Source organism: Vulpes lagopus, chromosome 24 (genome assembly GCF_018345385.1).
Source record: "Vulpes lagopus strain Blue_001 chromosome 24, ASM1834538v1, whole genome shotgun sequence".
NCBI lineage: Eukaryota > Metazoa > Chordata > Mammalia > Carnivora > Canidae > Vulpes > Vulpes lagopus.
Window position 1 is genome coordinate 15,603,143 of NC_054847.1, and position 26,609 is coordinate 15,629,751.

A 26,609-nucleotide genomic window follows, 5' to 3' on the forward strand; every position below is an offset into this window, starting at 1 on the left:
TAGAAAAATCAGAAAAAGGGCAAGAAATCATGGTTTGGCCTCACAGGTGGGAAAGTGTACTCCTTTATGACTGCCACCCTGAATCAGAGTCCTGTGGCACTAAATAACTTACTGGCTGACTACAGTGACATCCTAGAGGCTTTGGTCTGTGGGCCAAGGAACTTCACATCCAGCCTTCCAAGCACAACACAGACAGGCCCCAAATATCCCTAATTACGCTGTCATCTATTTTATTTTGAAAGCTGTCTAAAAACACTAGAAGTATAAAGCACCATGGGAGGGGCTACGTATGCCATCAAGCACGCCATCCAAGTATGCACATTTTAATTTAGCAGAGTGGTAGAGAGCCTCAGTACAAAAGACACCAAGAACTCAATTTGACCTGGGTATAGAATCTTCTTTCCTTTTTTACCATCAGGTGAAACTGATAGGGTCTGCATCATATAACTGACCATGTCTGGTCACTGTAGTGAATGTGCAAGGGATAGGTGGTTAAGGGGTGTTTCCCAGTGACTTTATGTAAGAGTTAGAGTCTCTATACCCAGCCAGGGTCTAGGGCTCCTGTGCAGCTCAGAAGCAAATTCTGTCATCCTAAAAAATTTCAGGAAATAGTTATAAGCTGTACCCATCCACCACAGGAACAACATGGACACTTGTGTGCCCATACATGCAGACGCATCATATCATCAAAATGTCCTTGCTTTCACAATATGCCCACTGAGTCCAGACCCAGAACAAGGCAGTGGGTACCTAAGTTGAAAAAAAATGGCATCCCTGTTTCAAGTAGTTCAGGATTCCCTGCAAGGGGAACATACTATGCAGACCTGTTCACAGGTTCATTTTTGAAGAATTAAATAAACATTTTATGGTAAAATATCTGCGTCCTTTCAGAATTTGAGTACTGAAGTGGGGCTCTAGACCAGTGGCTTGCAAACTTGAGTATGCATCAGAATGACTTGAATGCTCATTAGATCAGATTGCTGGGCACCATCAGTTTGGACACAGGACATCTAGAGAAGGACCTGTGAATTTGCATCTCTAACAAGTTCCCAGGTGGTGCTGATGCTGCTGGTCTGGGATTCCTATTTTGAGAACCAGTGTCTCATATGAATTGGTTTCGGAATGAAGGCAGTTGTTACCCTCTGCTACCCCCTCGTTATTGTCAGCTTTGAACTGTTCAGGAGTTCCTGAGTGCTTTTCTGGAATTGGAGGTGGCCACCAAGCTTGTCATCTCCACTGGAAGCCTTCACAAGCCTTCTTTTGAGGTGGAACAGGTGCCTGCTCTCTGCTTCCACCACGTACCATCTGAGTACTTGTAGTCGAGCACTTACCATAGAGATTCTCACTCCATATAGATGAAAATATGCAATTTTGTGCACTGCTTTCTCTTATTCAGTTTATGAATCCACTTCTCTCATACCTCAGTGATTCTCACTGTGGGGAACAGCCACTGAGAGGATATGACAGTATGTGTGTGTGTGTATGTGTGTGTGTTTGTGTAGAATAGGAAAAAATATTTATGATTTAGAAAAAATATTGCTTGATATTGTATCATATCTGAAAAATAATAAAAGGCAACGCTTTCACAACAGAAACAGACAAAAAACTTGATAATTTTCTTGCCTACAGGGGATATATAGGAAAGAAATCCATGTGTGGAGTCAGTAGGTGGTAGGGTGGTAAGAAGGGTATATCATCCTAGGAGGAAAATAGGAGATTCTAATGGGAGGCCAGAGTGTGCTTTTTAAATTTCCTTTTTATTTTTATTTTTTTACAGTGGAAAGAAGCCTAGCCTTTGAAGTCAGGTAAGCGTTTATTTGGATCTTGGTGCTGCCTCTTCCCTGCTATGACCTCAGGCAAGTCACTCGGGCTCTGAATCTGTCTTCTCCTTGGTAAACAAGAGGGTAATAAATACCCATCACTCTTTTGATGTTGAATGGCATGATGAATGTAAAACACATCTAATACAGAGCCTGGCACATTATAGGATTCAATCAATATTCGTTTCCTTCTGTCCTTTGCAGAACAACTCCCATCCAAACCTAGGCAGCTCACAGGCTTAGCAGGGGGAGAGGTGTCAGCCAGGGCATGTCCTGTGGACAAGGGATTTCAGCCAAGAGAAGTGTAAGCTGGGTCCTCACACCTGGGTATTTTTTTTAAGTTTTTTTTTTTGTTTGTTTGTTTTTTGTTTTTGAGGGAGAGAGAGAGAGAGAGAGAGAGAGGGAGAGAACAGGTATGGGGAGGGGCAGAGGGAAAGAATCTCAAGCAGATTTGCCCCCTAGCAAATCTGACATGGGTCTCGATCCACAACCCTGAGATCATGATCTGAGCAGAAATCAGGACTCAGATGCTCAACTGACTGAGCCACCCAGGTGCCCTACACTTGGGTGTTTTCAATAGCCTCACATATAAGGCAGCTTCTGGCACTGGCTCCTTTCATCAGTGGCCTCCCCTTCTCCTTTCCCTCACTTCTCTCTTATCTCCTTACTTCCACTTGCTAGCACCCATTTATCTAATACCCTCCCCTACAGAAAACCCTGCTCTCAGAGAGACTCCCAACTTCCTTCACATTAAGATTCAAAGCTGATAAGTAAAGCACTAAGAGGATTTGCATTTTAAGAGAGGATTAGGGAGTGAATCTTTAATTGTAGCATTGTAGGAATTAGAAAGTGGGCAGGTTTGCAGGGGTGTAGAGTGGTCTGGAATAGGGCGTCACATTCCACCTTGAAATCATATCGCAAGTGATCACCTATTGGGCTTTCCTGTAAGGCCTGAAAAGAATTAACATGATAATCTCCACCATGTCTTAGGGTCATTGAAAAGAACAATGTGCTACTCAGAGTTCTTCTCAAACTGTACACAAAATAGTCCTCTATCTGACTTCCAATGCCACTGAGCCAGGTGCCTATTTTCATGTTTCACAGCACCCTGTCACCCCTTGGTTAGGGCACCTACCACATGCAGCACAGGGTGGTTGACATCCCCCCATCCCACACATCCTTGCTCAGTGAAAGCAAGCAGTGTTGTTTCCCATACCCAGCACTGCCCAGGACACAGAAGGGCACCCAGATCATTTGTAATTCTGACCCTTACAATTCTTATTTCCCAAGGATGTACACTGCAGCTAGGATTGTAAGAAGAAATATTAATTGGTTAGGAGGATAAACACTTCTGTTTTATGCATCCAAGATCCTGTTTATTGATTCTACTCAAACTTACTTTCAAACCCTTGCCATTTGCAAAGGCCACAGGGATGACATGTGGGCAAATTGCCACAGTTGCTGACTTTATCCTCACCCTTATACCCGATACTATAAACAATAACAGGAAAGTCCAACTAAACCCATTAGACTGACATGGAGTAACCAAGCCATGCTGAGCCAGACGCAGGGTAGCCAGTAGCTCAGGGAGCTGAGAGAAGAGCTGCACATAAACACTTGGGAAGGGACCACATTCTCACCTTAGCAAAACAAGCTCCTCTTTGGAGCTAGTGCTGGCAATTGTTTAAGGATCTCTTCTCTGGTAGAGAAGAGCCTTGCTTTGTAGTCTTCTGCAATTTCCATGGTGCTAATACTGCCACTGTAATTGATTCTGAGCCCCCAAGCACAGAGTTGGGAGGAGATGCACAGTAGCACACCATATAGTGTCTTCACTGTACAGGTATAGAGACCGGATAATAGTAAAATGTCACTTGTGTTTGTTGCAGCACTGTTTACAATAGTCAAATTATGGAAGCAGCCTAGGTGTCCATCAATATATGAATGGGTAAATAATATATGGAATATGCACAAAAAGAAATATTATTTAGCCTTAAAAATGAATGAAATCTTGTCATTTGTGATGTGGATAGACCTAGAGGGTATAATGCTAAGTGAAATAAATCAGAGAAAGACAAATATCGTATGATTTCACTCATATGTAGAGTCTGGCATAATAAAATGAACAAACAAACAAAAGCAAAAACAAATCCATACATATAGAGAACAAACTGGTGATTGACAGAGGGGCTGGGGTGGCAGGTACAGGCTTCCAGGTATGGGATGAATAAGTCACAGGGATGAAAGGTACAGCACAGGGAATATAGTCAATGGTACTGTAATACTCTTATATGGTGACAGATGGCAGCTACACCTGTGGTGAGCATAATACACAGAGTTGTCGAATCATCATGTTGTACATCTGAAACTAATGTAAAACAAATAGTAAAATGTTGTAAAGTAATCAGGAAGTGATGAGTTTTGAGTGTGTTTTACCTTGACCTGTAAATGTCAGAATTCAATTAATAATAATTGCTGTGTTTACTGACAGACTCACAAAATTCTTGAAAAAATAACTGGATCTCAAAAGCTAGTATGAGCTTGCTTTTGCACACCATTGTTCCCATCTACCACAGAGCTTGAGAATAGCTCTCAAATGGTATAAACATGCCATTTATATCTGCTAAGAGAAAGGGTTAACGGATAGTGCTCTGCTGTGACTTCACTCAGGAGCCTACTTGACTCAGTGGTGACCATCAGGCCTCAGCTCGATGCCACTCCCCGCTCTGCTCTCTTCCTAAGGTCTGTTTATACAATTTAGTTTCAGAAACTCAAGGATAAAGTGTCATACAGCTATTAGCACACATATCTCCTTCATTTAATGAGATTCCTTCCTTCATCTCCGCACTTGCTAAGGTAGTCTTTCCTGACCACCCCTCCCCTGCAACTCCTTCCTACCCACCACTTTCTTTTGTATGTGGCCCCATCCTGACCACATACATACCAGCTGGAATAGGAAAACTGATGCATGCAGCCTGCAAAAGACTGTGTTTGAGAGTTAGGCTTGCATAGATTAGGGGAAGTGAAGATTTCTATGTCAGACAAGTATGTGTTTTTAAAGAGTGGTACAAACATTTCATTATTCCAAACATTTAATAGCACTGTCAAATTATTCCTATTAAAATTGAAAATCTGAGCAATTCAACAAATTACATATTTGAGCTCAAGATGTAACAAGCATTTTCCAATCATGACAGAGCCAACAACTCAGGAACTCTAAGATTTTTAGCAAAAGCAACCTTTAAACAGATTTACCCCCTAGATGTGCTTCAAAGATAGCAAATCTATGACTTGAAAGCAACTCCTTCAAACTGACTCATCTGCTTCTTAGTAGATGAGGATGAACACCTGGTATCTTAGACATTTCTCAGACTATATTTATTGTTTTGTTCTTCAAAATACTTAAGCAGTAAGTATTCCTCTTCCTCTACCAAGAAGCACCTGATTCAGGTTGAGGAACTGACTGGGAATTCCTTCAGGAATAGGACTCTGACCTCTGAGCTACACAGAAACTGAAAGACAAATGGAAAGAAATCAAGCACAGAAGTCTGTGTTCCAGGAATCATTTTACCCAATAGAGGGAGTTACTTAAAGTTGCAATTTAAGGGACGCCTGGGTGGCTCAGCAGTTAAGTGTCAGGACGTGATCCTGGAGTCCCAGACCAAGTCCCACATCGGGCTCCCACAACTAACCCCGGCACTAGCCTCTGTGTGTGTGTGTGTCTCATGAATAAATAAGTAAAATATTTTTAAAATTCAAGTTAAAACTACAAAGACATACCATCTCTTTTTTTAAATAATAAATTTATTTTTTATTGGTGTTCAATTTGCCAACATACAGAATAACACCCAGTGCTCATCCCATCAAGTGCCCCCATGCACACCTCAAATTGGCACAAATGGAAAAATCTCATATGGCAAGTGTTGGTGAACATGTGGAACAACAGGAACTCTCAGATACCACTGGTAGGACTGTAAATTATTACACCCATTTTAGAACAGTTTGGCTTAACCTACTGAAGGAGAAGATAGACCTTTCAGACCCAGCAATGCCATTACTAGGTTCATTAACTATAGATGCCTGTGAATACATATACCAGGCTGGCCATACACATGCATTCATAGCAGCTTTATTTTTTTTTTTAAGATTTTATTTGATTATTCATGAGAGACACATAGAGAGAGGCAGAGACACAGGCAGAGGGAGAAGCAGGCTCCCTGCGGGGAACCTGATGCCGTACTTGATCCCAGGACCCCGGGATCACGCTCTGAGTTGAAGGCAGATGTTCAACCACTGAGCCACTCAAGTGCACCACAGCAGCTTTATTATCATGTCCCACAGAGAAAAAAAATTCAAATAAAAATTAACAGGACAATGGATAATTCTGGTAAAATTATATGAGAGAATACTACATAGAATAAAAAACAGAGTATAGCTACATGTATATATATATATATATACAGTTGACCCTTGAACAACATGAGTTTGAACTGCATGAGTCCACTCACATACAGGGCTTTTTGTTTTATTTTTTTTGGTAAATGTCATTTTCTCTTATGATTTCTTTAACATTTTCTTTTCTCTAGGTTACTTTATTGTAAGAACATAGTAAGTAATACATAGAACATATGAAATATATTTTGACTGGTTATGTTATTAATAAAACTTCTAGTTTAACATTATGCTACTAGTAGCTAAGTGGGGATCTAAAAGTTATATGTAGAATTTCAACTGTGCAGGGGGTTGGTGCCTCTAACCCCTCTGTTGATCAAGGATCGACTACATATCTATATCTATCTATCTTATCTATCTATAGCTGTATACATATATACTATATGTGTGTGTATATATATATATATATATACACACACATATATACACACAAACACAATCTTCCAACATGATTTCATACACAGAGTTTAAAATCAGAAAAGTTAAATTACATTGTTTAGAAGTACATTGATAAAAAATAAAACTGGGATCCCTGGGTGGCGCAGCGGTTTTGCGCCTGCCTTTGGCCCAGGGCGCGATCCTGGAGATCCGGGATCGAATCCCACGTCGGGCTCCCGGTGCATGGAGCCTGCTTCTCCCTCTGCCTATGTCTCTGCCTCTCTCTCTCTCTCTCTCTCTGTGTGACTTTCATAAATAAATAAAAATTAAAAAAAAATAATAAAACTATTTTTTTTTTTCAAAAAGCAAGGGACTGATCAATACAGAAATCAGGTTAATTATTACCTCCAGTAGGGAGAAATGAAAGTGTGATAAGAGAGTAGCCCACAAGGGGTCCTGGATAATTGGCAATACTTCATTTGTTGACCTAGTGGCTGTTCCTCAATTTCTTTGTTTTATCATTCTTAACTGTCAATATATATTTCATGCTCCTTTCCGTAACCACATTTCACACGCACATGCACACAACAAACCCTCAAATAAGTAATAGAGCTCTAGGCAGAACTTGAGGGCAAAGGAGTTCAGAAGGGCCTCAGTGGGCTTGGGAAGCCTGGTTCCACATGACAAGTCAGTGGATGGACAGCAGGTGACACTAATTAGGGATGAGGACACAGAGGTGGTAGGAGCCAGATGTCAGGGTGAAGGGACGTCAACAAATGCATATTTTCACAACTAACCCCGGCACCAGTGACTGAAGGGACTGCAGAAGGAGATAGGGAAATGAGAAAACATGTGACCGCAGCATCCCTATCAAGGATGACCTGCCTGATGTCAAGGAGGGGGAGAAAGACGCTCATTTGAGAGACAGTTCAAAACAGATTCACCAGCTCCTAACCACAAGCTACATGAGAAGAGCTAAGTGAAGATGCCATGAAGGTTTTTAATCTCAGATCTTTGAGAGGGTGATAAAGTCTTTAGTAGAAATGGGGAACAAAGTAAGGTATATAGTATTATGAGTGCTTTTTAGGAAAAAGATATATATTATTATGCTACATAATGATTTCTTCCCCTTTCTATGGAGAAGACAAAATTGCAACAAAGGTATAAGCCTTGAGCTTAAGCAAGATTTGCCAGCAGTCACCTTGATCCCTCTCACCTTTCTTTCATTGTTTACATGTTTTTGTGAAATTCTTTCCTTTGGCCATGCCAGTGTCTCACATTAACTGTACCTACTGTTTTTAGGGAAGAATAGTGTCCCTTTGCTTAAGAATCCACAAGGGAAAGATAGTAAGCTTTAGGAAGACTGTGGTTCAGTTTAATTACTAAGCCTAACCTTTGGCTTTTCCACTCACAACAACTGCCCTTCCAGTTGGTGGAGCAGTTGGACAGTAGACAATCAATGGAAACCGCCCTTCAGCCTGCTTCCTACTTTCATCCGTTTTCCAACAGGACTGGGCAACAGCTGTTCTCAAACACTCAAAACTGCCTGCCTTTTTGCAAGGATAGAATGCAACAGGTAATGTGGTGTCTAAGTATAATTTAGTCTGGGTGTGGCCATTAGCTGCAACTTACATGGACATGTGAAACTTCTTGACTTATTTCCATCAATTTGTGTTCAGAAATTTCCACTAGGGTTACAAAAAAAATATCTCAATAATATCTGATTGTGAGAGGATAGTTACCCTTGAATTTGTGGCAGTTTACAAAACAATCAGTTTTGAAGAAATAATGAGTTCAGTTTTGTTTATTTAAGATGTGAAAGTAACATCTAGAAAAGGTCTATCCAGGAGTTGGAAGCATGGGCTTCCATGCTTGATTTAAGACACAGCCAGGGCTGGAGTCATTGCTGGAGCTGGGATGAGAAGAGCAACGGAGCTATACAAAATGATGATGACAGTGGCAAAACAGTTAACACCCACTGATGATTACCAGGTGCCAGGCGCGGTGCCCGGCACTTAATATACATTATCTTCATGTGGAGAGTCTGTTGTTATCTCCATTTAACAGACAAGCAATCTGAGGCTCAAAGAGATTTAGTGACTGTCCTCAGGTTGCACAGACCTGACTGAATCACAAGTATTCTAAACCACTGCAGGAAATGTCTCCCCATCCTGAACTCCCAAATGTTATGCTAAAGTCAATACCCTTGCAGAAACCACATTCCCTGTCTCCAAGTCCAAGAGCTAAAAGGGGGTGGGATGATTCTCTGCTTCTCTTTAGAGAATTGGCAAGCAGTAGGATTTGCTTTGAAAACGGAGGGGAAAGAAGAGAGCTAACACATTTATATACTACACTAACTCCTCTCATTCTTAGCTTTTAAAATTTCCTGGGTTGCTTTGTGTGGATGAGTGGGTGGGAGTTGGCAGATGTTTTTAAGCACTTGGGACCCTGGGGTGATAAGGGATGAGAGGAACTGAAATGTAATTCCTTCCTGAGGGCTAGGATAAAAGAAGAGTAAACACCTCAGCTTACAGCCCAGCTCAGGTACAATAATAGACATGTAGGCTAGAAATCTGGCAGCCAAAAATTTTATTAAAAGATTTTTTTTCTGTTTGAATTACACATCACTTTACCAAGATAATATTGAATCTCCATGCACACTGTGTACCTACCCAGTGATGCTACTAAGGAAATATTTTATATCTAGATGACGTCTCAGAGATATTTTATTTTTTTATTTTTTAAATTAATCTTTTTAAGTTTTTATTTTTTTTAAAGATTATATTTATTTATTCATGAGAGACAGAGAGAGAGAGAGAGAGAGAGAGAGGCAGAGACACAGGCAGAGGGAGAAGCAGGCTCCATGCAGGGAGCCTGATGTGGGACTCGACCCCAGGTCTCCAGGATCACACCCTGGGCTGAAGGCAGCGCTAAACCGCTGGGCCACCGGGGCTGCCCTCATAGAGATATTTTAAATATAAGCATAGTGTGGCATCAAGCAATCCAGTGTTTTAGTTGTAGTTTGGTGGTCTTAAAAACATTTTCCAGCAGCTTAATGTGTCAGAGACAACGGCCAGGAACCTGTGTTTCAAATTCTGGCATTTACTAACTGTGGCATTGATCAAGTTGCTTTACCCCTCTTGACTTTATTTTATCCTTCTCATAAACATGCTGGACCAGATCATCCCCAAGCCTTTTCTGGCTATAAAATCCCAGATTTCTTTGAAATCATATATGTTAATTATCCTAATAATCATAAAATCAAAGATCCTTAAAAGATGAAGAAGAGGACCATAATTCTACTTCTGTCATGGTTTAAAAAATCTCTTTTACAAAGTTCTGAAATGTGTGGCCCTCACTTGTTCCCTTCTTCAAGTCCCTGCAGAGATCAGCCAACTTCCGCCAGAACTCACACAGCCTAGCTGGCCTCCTTTCTCTAAACCAGACTTTGATGCAATCTGTTGATCAGAGAGAAGGGTAACCAAACCAGAATGAAGTCTCATTAAGACAAACATAGATGAAATGTAGGGCTGTGTATAGCAAAGCTTATTTCCATGTCTCAACAGATGGTGAGGAAAACAATGTCTTGTTGATCTGGTTAGAGCAGATTATATATGAAGAACTCTTCTATATAATGAGAGAGTACGTGTGCAGTGTGTGAGTGTGTGAGTGTGTGTGTGTGTGTACACAGCATATGCCAGCACTGTGAGAATAGGAACACTCAAGTGCCCCAAAACTAAGGTCTAGGAAGAGTTTTGTAAAGTCCTATTTCATGTTGAAGGAAATCAGCAGTGATATATGAAGGGCTTGTAACAGGGTCCCAGAATTGTCTAGAAAGGAACGCTACAAGCACTGTTCCAAATGTTAACACCTGTTACATTCATGCTACTTCCTCTTGCTGTCATGTCAGTGAATTGCAGGAGTACTTTCTTTGTAACTTGTGTAACATTTTCTTTTTTTTCCAGGTCTAAAAGATCAGGCTTGTAAGACAATCAAAATAATGCTTGTGATCCCAAATACTATTGATTTTGGCCTTGGAGCAAACCACAAAGAACAAAAAGATGAAAACTGAAAAACCTAAAAAAAAAAAAAAAAAAGAAAAACAAAACCCACAAACCCAAAATACACCCCCCTCATACTTATACACAAAATAGGGTGCCTCGATCTTAGCACAACTGACATTTTGGACTAGATGATTTTTTGTTTTGGAAGGGCTGTCCTCTGTATTGTAGGATGTTTAGTAGCATCCCTGGCCTCTACCCAGTATATACCAGATGCCCTTGCCTGTTTTTTTTTTTTTTTTTAACATTTTATTTATTTATTCATGAGAGATACAGAGGGAGAGAGAGAGAGGCAGAGACACAGGCAGAGGGAGAAGCAGGCTCCATGTAGGGAGCCCGATGCGGGACTCGATCCTAGGACTCCAGGATCATGTCCTGGGCCGAAGGCAGGCGCTAAACCGCTGAGCCACCCAGGCATCCCTCCCTTGCCTGGTTTTGACACCAAAGTTCACACGTGGCCAAATGTCCTCTGTGGGGGTGGGAATGCACATATATATTCATACATATGAATGAATTACATTAAGCCTCTACTGGCATAGGACTTTCATTTTCATGAATATATCTTTTAGAACTGAAGGAACTGGGGTATCAACTCTAATTGTGTAATTTTATAGATAAAGGAAACTGTAGCCCAGAGGTATAAAATAATGATTGTCTACCCAGCTGTCATAATTCATCTCCTGGTATGAGACACCAGAATTCCAGAGCTGAAAGAGATCCCAACTTTATCAAATCCAGTCTCCATTTTATAGACAAAAATGAAGCCTCTCCTTTCTCTTTTTCTGTCCTTCTACCCATTACACTGATCATTTGGATGGCTTGTTCTGATAGTTTGAGTATTAAATAAATCTCAATTTTAACCTTAAAGGTGGCAGGATTTCTGGCCAGTTTATTTGAGGAGACACCTTCACAGAGTGGGTTCCCTTTGATCAAATAAGTGAGGACAGGTTGAGACAGCTCCAGGCACAGGTCTCACACCTGCTGAGTTCTACTCAGGTCCCATGGCAGCCAGAGCACAATTATCTAGTCAATTGCTCTGGAGGGAACATCATCTCAAAAACATGACCAAGTTCACACCATCGTAATTAATCAGACAACTGCTCTAGTGTGATGGCAGTTAACACTTCACAGGCTTGGAACTGTCTTTTTAGCTCCAGAAAACACTGTTCACATTAAGGATGAGTTGTATTTACATAACCCAAGTCCCACATTTGGATGCTAATTAGCAAAATAATACCCACAATGCAATCCCACTTAAATGTTTCACCTCTGGGTGGAAATGCATTAAGTAAACAACATGTGACATGAAATAGGATTGTCTCAGTATAATATATTTACAATAGAAAAAATACTTAAAGTCCCTTGTAAAAAACCAGCCTCTTTGTATTTCTTTAAGCTGTCCTAAAATTGCTGTCTTTGAAAACGTAGCTTTGGGATACTATCAAGACAGGGCTATATAAAGAACTACATTAAAAGAGCAAAGAGCAGAGTTGTTCTGTGCATTAATTAATTGTATATAAGTATATGTCAGGGGCTTGAAAGGGGCTGGTTGCAATTTGCAAATGCTAGTACAGGGTTTCAGCCATAATGATGTTAGATCATCTTCTTATGTTTGAGAGCAGAGATAAGACTTATTCATATTTCTAGGTGACATGTATTTTGCTTTTTAAAACCAAAGGTGCTCATTTTCTATTAGCATTTGAGCTGTTAGTTCCACAGCACTTGAGGATTCCTGAATTTCTGTGCATGTTGATTTTTCACTTACCAACATTCACATACAATAGCTATTATTATTGTGCACCACAATGATAATAAAACTGATTTTAAAGCATCAAGGTAAAAAACCCACACCTGTATTAGTCTGAAATGAGGTATTCTAAAATCTGAGGAAGTCAATTATTATTCAAAGAGCAATCATGGCATGGTTAAGAAATGAGCAATTCAAGAGAAAGGAAAGTGTGAAGGAGGCATTTATCAGGCACCGAGGGAAAAGTCAACGGGGGTTGATAGGTGAGATGTCCAGTTAGAACTCAACTAGCAAATATCTGCTAGGTATCACTGATAAAGGTCAAGGGGAACAGAGTTATGACAGTGAACTTTAAAAATACTGACAGGAAACAAGAATACTGGTTTCCATGTGCATTGCCTTGCTATTCACATAAAACCATTAGTCCCTTCACAGAAAGGTTTATTGATTTACACAGACACTCATTTGTCACATCCTGTAAAGTACATTAAAAGCTGCCCAAGTATTTCAAATGTACTCAGCAAATATGCCTTCTCGCCTGTGTGCAGTCTGGGCCCCTGGCTGTGAGATATTTTCAATGAGAAGAGTTTGATTCAGGCAAAAGCAGCAACTCAACAACCATATGTAGTCAGTCTTAAGACCTCCTCCTCCTGCTGAGAAGTTGCTCTCATGATTGGGGGATTCTATTTTTAAAAAAGATTTTATGTATTTAATAATAAGAGACAGAGAGAGGCAGAGATATAGGCAGAGGGAGAAGCAGGTTCTGTGTGGGCAGCCAGATGCAGGACTCCATCCAAGGACCTCGAGATCACCGCCTGAGTGGAAGGCAGACCTCAACTGCTGAGCCACCCAGGCATCCCGTGTTGGGGGATTCTATATGTGTGGATTGCACTGCATTCAATGCAGAGTGGATTCACCAAGGAGGGACAAGGTATAGTCTTCATCTTGCTCATCCCCATAAAATTCCCTGACTTCCTTTAGTTTGTCACTTCCACCTGCATGTGCCTGTCAGGTGACAGGCCCTGTATTATGTATGGGAGGCAGTATGGAGTAATGCATGCAAGTGGCTCTGACATCGCCTGTGTGGGTGTGAATTATTGCTCTACAACTTATTAGCACTCATGCTATCCAAGTCACCCATCCTCCTTACCACTTAGCTTCCTCGGCCATAAAATGAGAGTATAAAGAACACCTGGATTGCAGGTTGCTGTGAAGTTGAAATGAGATAATGCATAGAAAGCACTGAAGAAGATGCCCAATTCACAGTAATGTTACATTGTAGAGCTGTAGCCACTCGCCACTTGTGGCTGTTTAAGTTCAATTAAATAAATTAAAAAATTCAGTTTCTCAGTCACATTAGTTACATTTCAAATGCTGTTTGGCTAAATGGCTACCATATCAGAGAGTATAGCTGGAGAACATTCTTAATACCAGAGTAAGTTCTGGATAGACTTTCTGGAGGTCGATATATTTTTTAATGTTATTAACTAACATTTTATAGACATTATTATTTAGTCTGAGGCCCAGGCCGAGGCCTGATAGTCACCAAAAATAATTTAATATGTTGACTTGAGACATATATGTTAACAAACTTCAACTCCTTATACTTTTATTAAACCTCTTCTTCCAAATCATGTTTCCATTCTTCCTTCTTTCCAACATGTGAAATCATGTTTCACAATATACTTGTGAGATAAATTTGTTACACTCAGGAGAGGGAAACAGATATGGGTACAGTATATACATACTCAGAGCGATGTCTATCCTTTGGAGAGTTTTGGGAATAAGAAACAAATAAGGAGATAAATTCTGATCTGGAGTAAGTTCTCAGTTTTCCTGATTCAAAATTACTAAGACTTTTTCAGAAAAAAGGGAAATACACAAAACAGTATGAAGAAAACAAAAATTATTCAAAATTACACAACCCATAGACAACCACCATTGATATGGTGTCACTTTGTAGAGGTATAAAATATATATTGTATGACAGTTTCTTTATTGAATGATAATTTTTCTCACTTAAAACAGAGTGAACATTCTCCCACACCATTAAAAATTATTTGGTAGCATAGTTACTTGAATGCACAAGAGTTTATTACAGGATATACTATAGATTATTTAAAAATGTCTCACTTTGGCTCTTAAAAATAATGCTTCAAAGATTGTCCATAAACATAAATCTCATTTTAATGATAAATTATGTTCTTGGAATGGAGCATGGATATAAAATTGATGGGTGAAAGCCCTAGAATGTTTTCAGAGATTCCTGATATACCTTGCCATTTGGCCTTCTGGAAAAGCTTTATCGATTTTCACTTCCCCAGGAGACTGTGAGTACCACTGCTCCTTTTCCAATCCCGATTAGTACCATCTAAATATGTTGCCAATTTTGTAGGCAAAACATCCTCTTTGATTATTTCACATTTTATTTCTTTGACGACACAAGAGGCTAAATTTTTTCCTATGTTTATTAGCTAATGATACTCTCTCCTCTGTGAATTGTCCCTTTGTATTCTTTCCCCCAATTCCTGTCACAATGTTTCCATTATGAATTTATATTAAATCTTCATGTATTTGAGGATAGCAAAAATTATTTTACTTCTGATATTTTCTTTTCCTGTTTTTAAAATTTTTTGTTATATATTTATGCTCCTAACTTTTAAATGTTTATAAAGTCAAATAAATCTTTTTCCTTTGTGATTTTCTTCATTGATTTTATAATTAGAGAGTCTATTCCCACCCAAGAGCAATTAAATAGTCACTTCTATTTTCTTCAAGTTTAATAATGTTTCCATTACCTTTTTTGGTACATTTACCTCTTTAATTCATATGAGATTCATATCATGCTGTCAGGTAAACATCTTATTTTCTTTCCAAATAATGATAGAATTGTTCCAGAACATTTGCAGATTCAGCCTTTGTTTCCTTGTTGATATGTGATGTCTTTTTTAGAAGTACTAAACTCTTATATGGTAAGGCTTATTTTTAAAAAAAAATTTAAAGATTTTATTTATTTATTCATGAGAGAGAGAGAGGTAGAGACATAGTAGAGGGAGAAGCAGGCTCCCTGTAAGGAGCCGGATGTGGGACTAGACCCCAGGACCCCAGGATCACATTCTGAGTTGAAGGCAGATACTCAATTGCTGAGCCATCCAGGCATCCCGGGAAGATTTATTGCCATATGACTTATACTGTTTTATTGATTTACCCAATCTAGAACCATAACTATACTGTTTTAATTACTGTAAGTTCATACTATTTTAATATCTAATATAGCAAGCCATCATTTGTTATTCCTCTTGCTCTCAAACATTTGTTTTTTTCTATATGATCTGTGAAATCATTTTATTAAGTCTTCCTCCTTCCCCTGCTATGATTCAATTGGTTTTCATTCAATTGGCTGAATTTAAAATTTAATTCAACCTTTAAATTACTTTGGAAAGAGGGATCCCTGGGTGGCGCAGCGGTTTGGTGCCTGCCTTTGGCCCAGGGCGCGGTCCTGGAGGCCCGGGATCGAGTCCCACGTTGGGCTCCCGGTGCATGGAGCCTGCTTCTCCCTCTGCCTGTGTCTCTGCCTCTCTCTCTCTCTCTGTGTGACTATCATAAATAAATAAAAATAAAAAAAAATTAAATTACTTTGGAAAGAATTACCAGCTTTGTAATATTTGGTCTTCACATCCAGAAACATGGTATATCTCTTTATTAAATTCTTGACTTTCCTCAATAAGTTGTGTATTTTCTTTAAATGAGTTCTACACTTTAATATTTTATGACCTTCACTACCATTATACACTGAATTTTCCCCAATTATTTTTTTAAATATGTATATATTTATTTTATGGAAGAGAGAGAGAGAGAGAGAGCAAGGGAGCATGGAGGGAATGCAGAGGAAGAGGGAGAGAGAGTCTCAAGCAGACTCTGCAGTAGTAAGCATGAAGCCAATGAGGGAATTTGATCTCACAACCTTGAGATCACAATCTGAGCTAAAAACAAGAGTCAGATGCTCAACTGACTATGCCCCTCCAATTATTTTTTGAACCATTATTCCTCATTGACAGAACACTGATTTTTCTAACGCTTATATCTGACCTCTTTCTTGCACTTTTATATTTTTAAAGAATTATTTATCTTTAGAGAGAAGGAGAATGCACAAGCACTAGTAGAGGAAAATGCAGAGGGAGAGAGAGGGGAAGCAGACTTCCCACTGAGTGAGGAGCCCACTGCGGGGCTCTATCTCAAGATTTTGAGATCATCACCTGAGCTCAAACTAAGAGTCAGACGCTTAACCAGCTGAGTCACTCAGATGCCCCTGCACTAATTTATTAATTCTTAGGTTTCTTCCACTTGATTTTCTTAAGTTTGGAGTGTAGAAAATGCCACTTAAAAATAATAATAATGTTTTTTCCTCTTTTTAATAGCAGTGATTTTATCTCTGAATCACATATTAAGGAATGTGGCAGGACTTCCAAAATGACATTTACTAAGTATGCTAATCATTTGCACTGTAGTCCTGACTATACTTTATTATCTATGGTATATTTTCCTAATGAGAGTGATATTGGCTAACAGATAAAACTATTCTTTATCTTGGTATAGAATTTTACTTTTAGTTCTAATTTTACTTTTAGTTCTAATTTTCTGAGTTTTAAATAGTTATTGGTTTGGAATTGACTGAAACACTTTGTAGTCTGTAGTTTTCTCTAAGGTGGATTTTGGTTTTCTTTGTCAGGTCTGGGTTTTCTATTCTCCTTTTATTTCTGGAATAGCTATGAGAACAACAGAATTACCTAATACTTGAAATTTTACAAGAATCTGCCCATAGACTATTTGACTAGAGGGACTGGAATCCAATTTAAGTAGATGAGGGACAAATTAGCTGTTAATAAAACTGCCAACAAAATTGTAGAAGCAGATGAACATTTTCCAGATGAGTGATTATGCTGAAAGCAAGAAGTGTTCCTGGACTTGTCATCACCCTGCAGAACCAATGTGGACCCAGAACCCCCACTCCAAAATTTGGTTTGGAAGTCAAAACTAATGATACCGCATACATACCAAAAACGTATGAAAAGATTTATTACTCACATGATGAGGCTGTCTGGGGAGCTGAGGGAAGGCTTCCAAGTAGCTTTGAACATGGCGTGGGAAGCTAGTACCTGCAAAGTCTAAACTTTCTGACTAAGATAAAGGAGGGAACACTTGCCCCCCAGGATGCGGGGCATAAGGGAAAGAAAGAGTGGTGGGATTTGAAAGCTGTCAGCAAACATCCATAGTGGAGTCCAACTCTTTATTATAGTAGAGGCTGAGGGAGGAGGACAGGAATACTGATTCAATGGTAGAGAGGAAAGGCATGAAAACTGGTGGCATATGACCTTAAGAGTTTGGGAGGCAGGAAAATACCAATCCTTCTCCACATATTTAAAATTGCATGATGGATAAGGGATTTGGGATAAAAAAGAATTTTTTTTTTTTATCTTGACTGGTATAAACTGAATGGCTTACTATTTTGAAGAAAATTTACTGAATTTATACTATGTACTAGAATTGTGACTTTTGTACTATAATCAAAGTATTTGTTACTGAGTTTCAAAAAATATTATATTTTATATATTTTAAAGATTTTTATGCATTTATTTGTCTGAGAGAGAGAGAAAGAGAAAGAGAGAGAAAGGAAAAGCTCATGAGCAAGGAAAGGGGCAGAGGAGGAGGGAGTGGGAAAGGGAGAGGATCTCAAGCAGACTCTGCACTGAGTGGGGGGCCCTGATGCAGGGCTCAATCTCAACACCCTGAGATCATGTCCTGAGCTGAAACCAAGAGTTAGACGTTTAACCAACTGTGGCACCCAGGAACTGCCCCTAAAATATTTTAAGCATGCAAGAGTAGAAACACAGGATTTAACCTCTTTTTAGCATTATGTCTCCCAGTTTGGTAAACAGAATTACCTGCAAAATACAAATAGACAAGCTTTCCACGGTCATAGGTAACTAAAGCAACACTGTACAATATACACTTATTAATAATACTAACATCTAGCCTTATTTAAAATTTACTATGTACCAAACAAAGTGCTTTACACTGCATGCATCATCTCATTTAATCTCCAGAGCAATCTTATGTGTTGGTACTATTATGGCTCCCTACTCCACTCATTTTACAGAGGAGGAAAGTGATGTTCAATGAGACTAAGTAACTTACTTCAGACCAGAGAATCGATAAATGAGGGGCTAAGTTATCAGCCTAAATCCCTTTGATTTCAAAGCACCACTTGCTTCTAACCATTGAACTGCACTGAATAGTTTGTCAATGAACCTGCGGTTGTGGTTCATAGAGTGGCTGTCTGAGGTCATCTGAATCCCAGCTTCCACTTACTAGCACTGTTAGAAAGTTTAAAAAATTTTGTAAGTTTCAGTTTATCCCATCCATAAAAACTGAGATCTAATAGTACATACTTCAGGGTTCCTAAAAGGATTGAATGATATACAGTTTTCAAAGGATTCAGTATATTTTCTAGTACACATAAATTATGGGCTTAACTAGGTTAACTCTTTTTACTAATAAGGTCATAGGTATGGACATTGATTTTTACCTAAGAATGGTGACAGAGTCTTTATAATAATATGCAAAGAAGTACAAATACCTAGGAACTGAAAAACCTTTGTGTTTACACTAAACTTTAACCAATTATTACAAAGCTAAAGTTAGGCATTCTGAGCTTTTCCAACTTAACTGCCTCTTTCCTTAAAAGGCAAACCATCTCAAGTACATACCTAGCTTTAACTTGGGTATTTCAGAGATTTGGATCACCAGAGTAAATAAAGCCTTCAGTTCTACTTCTTGCCAAGAATTTAGAGAAGACTCTTCAATTTAGCTGAAAGGTATATAAACTCCTACATAAAGATGCCTAATTTACTCATAGAAACTCATGTTCACACTCTCTTCTTTGTACCAGGAAAAAGATCCTTGCCATTCCACATGCCTGAAGCTATTACTGGCATTAAGTAAGGGGCAGAATGACTACCCCACAGTAAGCCTCTCATCACTGGAAAACACACTTTAGAACCATCTAGATAAGTATCCCATCTAATGTAATCATTCTTTACAAAGCTTCACACTCAAAAGATGTATTTTTTGGTCAATGATTTTATATATGAAAACTTGTTAGCCCCAATAAGCAGCTCATCCTATACCTCTAATAGTTATGAATTCTTTCTTTAGATTACATTTTCATCCCTAAAACCTTTACCAATTAACTCCTTTTTGCTTTAAGAAATATATTTATCTATATATGATTCTAAAGAAAGTTTTAAAAATATTAACAGATTTAAATGTTATCTTCTTGATTTTTCTTTTCCCAAATTAAGTAGCTGTGCCTGAGTTCTCTCCATCTTTTCCTAAAATATGGATTTTAGATTCCATCTTGTTTGCTTTTATTTTAAATACATACTCTGGTTTGTTAATTTCTCTCTTGAAATGAGACTATCCAGAACCAAATCCTTTATGATGTGGTCTGAATGAGACAGTTTGGCAAGGCTAATCACAGTTATCTGGAAAAGACATTATCCTTTTATTGAGCATCCTCTGTCTGACTTGGCTTTTAGCACACTCTTGATTCAGATTCACGCTGAATTTATTTTCAACTGCTCTCCTAAGTTTTCCTTTTAATGCTAATTGCTTTTAAGCCTCAGGATTTAACAAATTAATTTTTAACCTAAAAATGTAGGAATTAACATTTATTACAGTTAAATTCTACTTGATCACAGCCTACTGTTCTAAGATACTATGATTTCATAGGATATTTAGAATTCTAATTTTTAAAAAGATTTTATTTGTTTATGAGAGATACAGAGAAAGATGCAGAGACATAGGCAGAGGGAGAAGCAGGCTTCCTGCTTCTGTAGCCTGATGCAGGACTAGATCCTGGACTTCTGAGATCATATCTACGTTAAAAACTTCACTTCTAATCCTCATGTCATCGATAAAATACGATGAATAATGTAGTTCCAAAGATGGACCTATGCGGCATAATTTGGGGAAGATCTCTCCAATCAATTAGTCATTATTTGGCTAGATCTGCGTACAATGGAGCAGCTGATTACACATCTATCCAATTGAACTATCAGCCAACACATTTTTTTCCCATCTTTTATGAATATAATCATGAGTCAAAAAATAGATGCCCTGTTGAAATCCTGATGCAACTGAGTTACAGCACTCTCATTATTAATAGTTTTTTTTAAAATCTATTTAATAAAGAAAATACCTTATTTTTAGTGAGCTCATATTGTCTCTTAGTGATTATATCTTTCTTTGTCATTTGTTCCTTTCTAAAAATTTTCCAGGCACTCGTCTCAAGCCCCTGTGCTATGGTTTTCAGAATTTCTTTTTTTCCTTTATGGAAGTAAGGACTGTATTTTGCAGTTTCTGGTCCTTTCACTTATCTCCAATATGTCATTTCCTCAGAGATTATCAACAGTGGTTCTAGAATTGTGTCCAGTACTTGGAATGTAATTTACCCAGGCTGGAGGATGAGGAGTCACCTAGAGTAGCTAACTGCCTCACCAATCCTGGGAATCGATTCTCTCCTTGGGATAATGACCCCATCCTTCCCAATGAGAGGAACACTTTATAGAGGCAACAGACAGAAAATAGGAGGGACTATCTTTGCCATTTACTGTTCCTACTCCTGCAAATGCTGCTGTTTTCATGATGTTACCAAAATGTCCAAGTGGTTGAAGAAACACAGGTGTTTTTCTTCTCAGAAGGATGATAATAGTAGCAGACTTTTTTTTTTTAAATTTTTATTTATTTATGATAGTCACAGAGAGAGAGAGAGGCAGAGACACAGGCAGAGGGAGAAGCAGGCTCCATGCACCGGGAGCCCGATGTGGGACTTGATCCCGGGTCTCCAGGATCGCGCCCTGGGCCAAAGGCAGGCGCCAAACTGCTGCGCCACCCAGGGATCCCAGTAGCAGACTTTTAAAAAGGCCTCACCCAATGTGCTAGGCCTTTTAAAAATGCTTTCCAGAAAGTTTCACATTTCATATTTACAATAAACCTATAATAGAAGTACTATTATTATACCCATTTTATTGATGGAAAACCTTACACCTGGAGTAGCTAAGGAACTTGCCCTAGGCACAGCTAGTAAGATACAGAGTTGATACTCAAACTGAGGTGTTCCTGATATCAGTGACCATAATTATTAGCCACTATGCTACACTGAAATTCATTTTTAAAATATAAATTTGGTTGACATTCTTAGCTTTTGGGAGATTTTGGTCCATTGATGTTTATATTCAACAATGCTATTCTTTTAAATTTGTTTCTCTCATATATTTTAGTGGTCTTTCCTTCTAGTGAATATGCATATCCTTTAAAAATTTGAACTTATCCATGAACTCCCTGTGTGATCATGTTATTATGTTTAAATATCTCGCTGTGACCTTCCCTCTTAACCTACTGTAGTCCAAGAGGCTTATTATGACTGTGTCTGCACATGTATAAATGCTGCCACTGTCTTTAAAGACCTCCCATATGCATCATCATGCTGCCCTTTGCTGGGGTAAATGGATTCCGTTATATGAGAAGACCCCTGCTTCCCATCTTAAAGTGATAATGGAAAAGTGTCTCTACAGCACAAAAAATAGAAAGATTTATTATTTCCTAGGAACCCATTACACGTGTCTGTTTTACTTGTTGTGGCTTCTGTAAACTCTGGGGCTGCTGATGAATGGCCCTCCCAGGCCCTCCAGCCCCTTGAGAGCTGATAGTCACTGCTGCTGGCTGGTGGCTGGAGGCATGACCTGGATAAGCTAGTGAGTCAGGGCTGTTAGCATAAACTACCAAAGTGTGCCAAAGAAGGTAATTGGTGAAAATGGCTAGATGAGGAAAGAATTTATGTGGTTACCTATACAGCAGAGGCCTCACTTTCAAATCTTTCTGTCCAAAGTCAGATGCTGGTCTGAAATGACTATGTGTTAGTGACAAAAACTGGCAGGCCTGGGGATCTCTCACAGGGCCACATAGGGACTGCTCTGCCTGCAGTCAGTCATGTTCTCCCTCTGTGTATGATGTCATTTAGGAAAGGTCACCAAATTTGAGCTCAAGATGTAACAGGTGTTTTCCAATCAAGACAGAGCCAAAAATTCAGGTACTCTAAAACTCTTAGCAAAAAAAACAATCTTTAAACATAATTTAGCCCCAGGTGTGCTTTTAGAGATACCAAATCTGTGACTTCCAAGCATACAGGGAATTCTGAGCTGATCCCAGGCCTGGCACAAAACCCCATTTCAGCCAACTACAAGTAGGAGAGTAAGACAATGCTTTCAGCCAGAGGACCCTCAGGCTTTAGATGGAACACTCAGAATTTTTCAGAATATCTAGGGCCCACATTCCATTTTTTATAAACTTCAATATCCTTTGTGGGCTGTGTTCTCTTTCAGAGTGTCCATGAATTCACTGTTACATTTTCAGTGACAGTTTTGATATTTTATTTCTCAACAACTAGGTAGGGTATACATATTTAACTATTGCTCTGAATCCTATTGCTTCTGGATACTGATTTGCTTCCTTAAGTTTTCTTTCACTTCCCCATCAGGAATCAGATCCCTCTAGATGCTCAGAATTAAGTGCACAGTAGCTGACGCCCTCTTCTGCCTTTGATTTCAGAGAGGGACGCTACTTCCAGGACAAGTGAAGAATTTATCAGATGTACGGCTTTCAACAGCCTGAAACTTTCAGCAGGCACTCAGCTAGCGGAAATCCCACATCACTACTTCTATTGATGGTTTCTTTCAAATCAGATGAGATTAATCGCCCTCCACCTGCATACTCTGGCTTATCTCTCATCCCTCATGATAAGTGCTGTGCAGCTACGTGCTACTCACTTCTGAACACAACTTCACAAATCTCTAGTTTGCTTTCAAACTTAACTTTTATCCCTAAGCGTTATTAGAAAGAGCTCAGTTTTAACAGCCTATTAATTGAATATGCTGCCCTTAAATAAACTATTGTGGTTTCTTCCCTAGACCTAACTCTTGGAGCTGGACTATGACCTGGATATGACAGTGGAATCATAAATGGACACAGTGCTCATTTAGTGATGACCCACTATGTGTCAGTTGTCTACGTAACATAATCCACACAGAAATGTGATGTGGTAATCATGCAGACCTAGCTTACAAATTTGTAAAAAAAAATCATATTTAAGTAATGACGTAATATAAATACAGTTGTGACTATATTCAGGCCACACAGTAGCTCAGAGAATAGACTCTAGAGCCAGATGCCTGAAATCTGATACTACTTATTAGCTGTGTGATTTAGGCAAGACATTGAACCTCTCTGTGTCCCAGTGCCCTTATGTGTAAACTGGATGCAGTAAGAGCAGCTGCTCTAGTTTTGTGAAAAGCTAAAATGAGTCAAAAGTGCACAGGACATATTGGCTACATAGTTAGCTCTCAAAAAATGTTAACTATTATTTTAATTGTCATTATTATTTATAAACCAGTAGATTTTCCCACAAGTCTGATTCTAAACATTACAGATGTGAATGGTCATTTTGGGGGTATATATAAGCTTACTGAGGCTCTCAACTCAGTCTTAGGGCTTTGCGTTCCACTAAAATGCCTCAGATAATACCTTGTACACTGTGAGCCCATAATAAACATTTATTGAATGAACATTTAAATAAACAGGCCTTCAATTTTTAATATATCCATGTTTGGAAATATTCACAAGGAACAGGACTAGCAATGACTGCATGGAGAAAATTCTCGTCATAATTTTCCATCCTCTTTATCCTCTATTAGCATACTTATCTTCTTCCTCAATCTACAAGTAAATTTGAAAAAATAATGGAATTCAGATTTCTTTATGAAAATGAATCCGTTTCTTTGTTTAGGCCAATGGGCCTAGCTGGTAATATTTCCCAAGACGTCTTTTTAAGATTCTTAAAGTAAACATATAGTTAAAACTCAAACCAGTTTAATACACCTTGAAAAATAAGCATAAGAGCCTTAATTGCTTTTTTCTTGGCGAACATCAATTCCTACACATAAAAATGCAGCACCGAATAACAGCAGTAAGCCACGTTCCTTTCAAATAGCACATCTGTGTGAATACTAGCTGTCTATTATGTTTCTTAAAATCTAGGAGGCTGAATCATATTTGTGAAAAGAAACTTTTTAATAAAATTTAAAAAGCCTAATCCTCGCGCAGGGAAGAAAAGGTCTAGAAATGTCTATCTTTTATTTAATTAATACAAAACCTTCCCACATGCTTCAAAACAGTAACAATTTTATGTTAATATAACTCATTATAATTGTCTTGTATTATAGAACATTCTAGAAAAGATAATGGAATGTAAAATATAAGAAAGAGGGAAGAGGACTTTTGGGGAATTATAATCAATATCCTTTTTTTCAGATAGAAGTTTACAAGTCCTGACACAGTTCTGTTTTCCTTTTGACAAGCTCACACAAATATTCCCATGGAAAAATACTTTATTTCAAATACAACCTTATAGCACCACCCATCACATTCTTCTTAAAGTAGATTTCAGAAGTCTAGCTCTCTTTTATTTTTCTTTTTATAAAACTAAAATGAAGTCATAACAGTGCTCTTATGCCCATCAGTGACTATTATCATATGGGATCCTAACATTTTATGTCAGAAACACTCACTGAAAGTTCAAGTAAGCTCCCCTCACTCCATTGGTTTTTAGGTGAGCTACAGAATGCCCTGCTCTGGTGGTCAGGACTGAGTTCTAGAGCTGATTTCACTTACCAGCAGATGTAAACCTGCCTACATCTCTTCTTTATTCCTAAGTATCTATAAATTGAAGGGAATAGAATCAGAAGCAACTGCCAGTTAAAAAGCAATCTTTCTGGGGCAGCCTGGGTGGCTCAGCAGTTTAGCACTGCCTTCAGCCCAGGGCGTGATCCTGGAGACCCAAGATCGAGTCCCACGTCTGGTTTCCTGCACGGAACCTGCTTCTCCCTCTGCCTGTGTCTCTGCCTCTCTTTCTCTCTCTCTGTCTCTCATGAATAAATTTTAAAAAAAATCTTTCTCACCAATAAAGACATACACACCAACTTCATTAAAGAGTTTTTGGAACCCAAATGCTCGGGGGTTATGGGCAGCAAGGCTATATTTTTCACAGAGAACACAAGATGATCTTGTTGCACGGTCTGGTTGAGGAACCCATTGATCCAGGGATAACTGAAGTTATTTGGAGATTTAAGATCTGTGCATTTTGTCATCCATAAATTTTATTTCAATAACAAAGTGATAGCTTTATGATTCTGATGGTCACTGAGAAGTGAATGTTGTTGGAGACCACTGGGTAAAAACATCTATCCCAGGAAAAAGTGTACATCTCTGGGTACATATGCTCTGTGACTTCACCACTGGAGCAATACTTCTGTGTTATGACACGCCAGAAAAAATCATCAGTTCCTACCCCAAGTGTCCTCAGTGGCAATTTCAGATGCTGCCAGAACTTAACCAGGCATTAAGTTAAGCTATGGTAAGTGCATCTATAGCATGTGTGTGTGTATGTATATATATATATATATATATCGGCAATTATGCTTCTAAGAATTTATCTAAGGACAGAATTTAAATGACAATTACAGTTGTTATTACAGACAATTACCTACAGAATCAGGCAGAAGGATGCTCGCTGCTGCAATGTCCATGTGATGAGCCTAGGTTGGGATGGGTTATCTGATGCATCTGCCAGACTTAAGGCTAGGGAAGCCCTGGTGTGCCTTTGCCTGAGTTCACATTCTTGGGCAAGTTAGTCTGAAAGGTGAGACATGGAATATCCCACAGTGTGTATCATAAGGAAAAAGGAGAGGAGGGCATGGTGTGTGTTTCCCAGTCTGAGCAGCTGTGATTCCTATAGAGAAAGGGGAAGGAGGCCGGGGTGGATGGGGCTGTCTTTCAACAGGATTTGGGAATAACTGCTATGGTCACTGGAATGCAGAGAAAAGAAGAACTGGAAGCCCATATGCAGATAATAATAATTACTTCTGGGTAATTATATAAAAGGATATTTAAATTCTATAGTTTTCAATTTATGGATTAATGGACATTGATTATTTGTACAACTAAGTTTTATGTAAAAATATGAAAGAATATAAATTAACT

The 26,609-nt window shown here is 38.8% G+C and overlaps 1 protein-coding gene across 9 annotated transcripts in view; it reads right to left on the bottom strand.

The window, feature by feature from the left end:
* The window catches only part of NCKAP5 (NCK associated protein 5), a 947,236-nt gene that overhangs the window by 212,682 nt on the left and 707,945 nt on the right, over window positions 1–26,609 (bottom strand). The gene's annotated exons all lie outside the window — the stretch shown is intronic.